This window comes from Arachis duranensis, chromosome 5 (assembly GCF_000817695.3).
Source record: "Arachis duranensis cultivar V14167 chromosome 5, aradu.V14167.gnm2.J7QH, whole genome shotgun sequence".
Taxonomy (NCBI): Eukaryota; Viridiplantae; Streptophyta; class Magnoliopsida; order Fabales; family Fabaceae; genus Arachis; species Arachis duranensis.
In genome coordinates this window covers 63,857,198-63,862,675 of record NC_029776.3, presented here as the reverse complement: position 1 = coordinate 63,862,675, position 5,478 = coordinate 63,857,198, and positions in this window count along the sequence as shown.

Below are 5,478 nucleotides of genomic sequence, written 5' to 3'. Positions count from 1 at the left end.
TGCTGGACTAGGAGATAAGTAGGCTCAGGTGCTGCTGGTGGATCAGTGGATGATGAAGGAGCTGCGGCTGTAGAGGATAATGGGGCAGCTGTAGGGGCTGATGGTGAAGGTGTCCCCACGACAGCTCTGGCCCGAGAACGGCGTCTAGCAAGTGGTCGCTCGTGCACCCAACCACCCCAGGGAATAGTAACCTCCCTGTCATCAGCATCAGGGGGCAGTGGTCGCACATCATCGTCCAGCCATGGGACCTCAGCTAGGGCCGCCATACTCGTGACCAAAGTAGGAAATGGAAGTAAGCCACGAATATGCCACGAATATGCGCCCGCCACATACACTGTCTGATCAGTCTAGGGAAGGAGACCTCCTTCCCCTCCATAACACACCCAATAAGTAGAAGCATCTCCATAAGAATCTCAGAGAAGTGGGTGGTGGGAAGGACATAGCAAGCAAATATCATCTGCCAAGTCTTGGCCTCCCTAGTCAGATGAGTAAAGAGCATCCCTTTTGGCTTTGTATTGTTGGCATCCATAACCCATGTGGCTTCTGGGAACCCAATGACAGTCCTGAGTGCCTCATAATCGAAAGTCATGCTGTGTATGGCCAACTCAGCCTGCTGATGGGCACACAGCTCATCCGGGACATGGCGGCACTGAAGCGCCTCCTCAATCGCAGTCTCAGTAATCATAATCTCCCTACCCCTCACCTGAACCGAATCCAACGTCGGATGGAAGAAGTTGTAGTAAAATTCCTTCACCCAAGATACATTGATATCCCCCAAATCCCGGTCAACAAAGTCGATACCCAACTCAAGGATCTGACCGTCAATGGACCGTCTCACATCAGTAGGGAGGAGCAACTTTTTCTCAATGTTCAGCTTTGTAGTTCGATATTTGGAAAATCGAAGCTCACAGTAAAGGTTGGGGAATTTGTCAGGATTGGTAGAAGGTAACTGCTAATTTTCCTTGTCCACATCATTTAATGGGTTCTTGGCATAATTCTTGTAGATGGAAGGAATAGAAGGGGTAGAGTGTTTTCTCTTTTTGGAGGTAGTGGCTATGGCTTTGCCTTTTTCCGACATCCTGAAAAATATGATAGGATATATAAGACATTTAGCATGTGGCAGAGAAGGCATGTGCAGGATACAATTAACAAAAAACAATCATGATGTTGCAAAGAATATGCAAAAGTGAACCAATAAACCAAGAAAGCAAGTTTCATTAAAATTAACAACTCATATTCAAAATGCAAGAATATCATCATAATTTTGAAAGAATTGTTAAAGGGGGTTAAAGGTGAGCGAAAGTTAGATGGTTAAAGAAATTAATGAGGTCAGAAAAGTGGATTAGTGATATGATGATATTTATGCATAATGAAAAGAAAAGTTGTGGCTCATGTTCACAATGATTGTGCAAATCCGGGAAGTCAAAAGGAAAACGGAAAGTTGCCCAAAATTAAAATGAAGACCAAAATGAAACCAATTTCCTTAAAAATCGGGCAGCATTCCGGCTTAAAATTGGACGTTCCCGGATAGCAAATTATCACAATTAGCATAGAAAACAACATCAAATAGGCAAAGTGACATTGGTATAGCATTCAGGCAACATGAAATGCACAAAATCAGTCCAAACATCAGCATACAACATCCAAATAGCAGACAGCAAATTAAGCACGAACGGAGCACTTATCAGGCCTAGAATCCTCTATCCAGCCCTAGCTACCTAACAGCAAGTATTTCTAACTAATCCTAACATACAAAATTTTGAATTCAAACTAACTAACATGCAATAGGCTAACTAACATACATGAACAATAAAAAGAAAAACAGAAAAATACAGAAACGGAGCAGGAACCTGGGAGCAGAGAAGAATTAAGAATGGAGAGAGGAAACGGGGTGCAGCAGAGGCAGAGGCTTGCGCCGCCGTGGACGGTGGTGGTAGAGACGGCCGGTGCGGTGGTTCTGCTAGAAGAATGAGGGACTGAGCAAGGGCGGGACGGTGATGAAGAAAGAGGAGAATGAGGGAGGAATGAGTGGTAAGGGCAGAGAAAGGGGGCTGCCGGCAGTGACGACGGGGTGGTGGCGGAGAGTGCTGCCGGCGCTGGAATGGTGGGAAACGGGGAGACAAAGGGAGAGAGAGAGAGAGAGAGAGGTGAGTGGAGGAAAGAGAGAATGAGTGGGGTTGAGAGTGTTTAGTGGTTGGCCGGAGGTGGTGGCCGACGCTGCTACTGCGACGGGCGTTGGAGGAGAGAAGAAGAAGAAGATGAAGGTTGGGGATGGTGTGCGCGACTGCGCAGTGTGCGTCACGCATTAGGGTTATCCCTATTTTTAAATCGACGCGAGCGCGCACCTCGCGCGTCCGCGCCCATTGAGGAAACTTGGGATCCGCACGTGCGCGTATAATGCGCTTGAGCGTGGATGAGCACATTAGGAAGGGACGCGTGCGCGTACAGTGTGCGCACGCGTGCATGGAGTTGGGCTAGGGGCTTAGAGTTGGCCCAACTCAGGCCTAACTCTCTGAAGAATGGCCTGGAAGTCGCGCAATCAGATCGGCGCGCACGCGGCCTGTACGCGTCCGCGCGCAGTGAGAAAAATTGGAGATCCACGCGCGAGCGTGCAGTGCGCTCTAGCATGCGTGGCATAATAAGTATGGGCGCGTGCGCATACAGTGCGCGCACGCGTACATGAGATTGGGCCTGACGCATGCCTAACTCTCGGGTCCTTGGCCTAGATTGGTGGCAGCACGTAAGGACGCGCGCGCGGCAAGTGCGCTTCCGCGTGCATTGCTAAGTTATGAAGCGGCGCGTCGGCGCGATGTGCGCGCTCGTGCAGGTTGAGTTGAGCCTGGGGCTTAAGGCCAGCCCAGAAATGGCCCAACTCTCTGGGGTTTGGCTCAATCAATTGCAGCAGCAAATCGGCGCGGACGCGGCAAGTGCGCGTTCGCGTGAACGTCCACGTTCTTAAAAATGGCGCGCACGCACGTAGTGCGCGTCCGCGTGGATCGTGTTGGGCTCGAGGCATAATGTTTGCCCAAGGGAGGCCCAACTCTCGGGAGTGTGGCTCGTGGTGCACCCATACAGGGACGCGTGCGCGTACATGGTGCGCTCGCGTCCACCCCCTTTTTTTCTTTTTTTCTATTTATTTTTTTTCTCTTTTTATCATAAAACAAATTGCTGGATGCTCCCTTTAGTGTTCACAACTCTTATTCCCTCAACTATCATACAATTCACAAAAATACAATTTTTTTTGATATTATTCATCTACTACTAAACACAACATGCATGTGACTAAGCTAACAATGAAGTTGTACAAACAAATTTGTATGAAACATCTACCTACAATGGTAACTCAAATCACTTATTAAGTAAATGTAAAAGATTGGAAAGAGTTTACCATGGTGGGGTGTCTCCCACCTAGCACTTTTAGTTTAAGTCCTTAAGTTGGACATTTGTGAGGCTTGTTGTCATGGTGGCTTATGTTTGTACTCATCCTTGAATCTCCAAGGATCCATGCTCCTCAATTGGTTGACAGAATTTCCAACCATTTTTATTAAGCTTGGGCAGAGTTCTACCCAAAATATAAGTTCCCATATTTGGTCTTCACATAGCGAACCGGGATCCCATATCTTATTTTCGCATCCATCCGTTAGTTGAGTTCCATGATTTTGTCGGATGGGTGGTTGACATAAATGTGGTGGACACACAGAATTCTCTTTACTCCACCAATACTTCCTTCTAGATCCATACAAGGTAATCCTTGTCCCAACATCATCCTTATACCTTGAGGCCTTGACCTTAATGAGCTTAACACTTACTTTCCAACCACTACACAACTCATTCTTACTTTTAAGTCCACAAAGAGTTCTAAGTTGACCATCATTTTCAATTAAACCATATTCAAGTGAGAAATTAAAGCTTAGCGATAAGAGTTTTACCCACTTGAATGTTGTGTTGGATGGTGACTTGGGAAGGAAGGCTTCCCCACACTTAGACAATGCAAGATCTACCTCTTTGTGCTCTTCGTTGATTATTTCCACCTCTTTACAAGCTTCTTCAATTTCAACCTTTTCCCTTTTGTTACATGGCTTGGTGTTGACGTTTTGTTTAATGGGAGATGATTCAACTTTGGATAGGAATTCATCGATGAATGAATTCATCTCTTGATCAACCTCTTCATATTCTTCAATTTCAATATATACCATGTCATTTTCGTTATCCTTGGGAGGTTGTACACATTCTTCTATAACTTCAACTTTATGTCCAATGGGAGAGGATTCTATTGTAGAGAGGAATTCATCCATGATTGAATCCATCTCTTGATAAGCTTCTTCCAAGTCTTCAACGATGATATGCTTTGGAGGTTGTGCACCCTCTTCAACATCAATATCAAGCTTCTTGAAAGAATTCTCCATGATGCTACATTCCCATGGACTTTCAACATCCCCTAGATCTTCAACCACTTCTTCCCTTTCTTCAATGATCATAGGCTCCTCCAATTGTTCCAACACAAAATAGCATCCCTCATTCCCCACCGGAGTTTTCAATCTCTCCTTCATGCTTTGCTCTTCAATTGATTCTCCATATGTGGCTAGGGAAGCACCTTGAGTGTTCAAACATTTGTAGGCTAAAGTATGCACTACCTTGGTCAAGTTAGTCACAAACTCTAAGGTGTTCCTTTGCATATCCGCTTGTCCTTGAAGTAGCAAGGTAAGAGAATCATCTATTGGGGCTTGGGGTGAGTAGGAAGGTTCATTATTTTGGAGAGAGGATTCATGGTAGGAAGGTGGTTCCTCTTGATAAAATTGTGGAGATGGTGTGTATTGAGGTGGGTCTTGGGAGTAATCTTGATAGGGTTGTGGTGGTTTTAAGGGTTCTTGCTCATAATGGTCATAAAAATATGGTATGAATGATTGGCCATATGGTGGATATGGATCATAGGAAGGTGTTTTGGTCATATGATGGATATGGATCATAAGAAGGTGCTTGGTATGGAGAGGCTTGTGAGAATGGTTGAGGTTCATGTTGAGGATGAGATTCATAGGCATATGGTAGTTCTCGAAAGTCACAAGGTGATTCACCATAGCCATTGGGTTGATATGCATCATAGGATGGCTCTTCTTCATAGTGCATTGGTGGAGGTTGTTGCCATGAAGATTGATCATATGCATATGACTCCTCCCACCCTTGATTGTTCCATCCTTGATACACATGCTCATTGAAGCTCTCCTCACCTACAACACAATTGGAACCAAACTCATAGCCAAAGTGAGAATTCATGGTGGAAAGAGAAAATAAAATTCTACACTAGAAAATGAAGCAAAAAAAACAAGATATTTACACTATTCACATATATACAATAACCAATAACACAACACCATTGCAATTCCCCGGCAACGGCGCCATTTTGACGAACGGATTTTTGACGGTTTAGAATTTCACTAATGAAATCTCGTTGTAAAGTATAGTTTCCAAACCAAACAATAA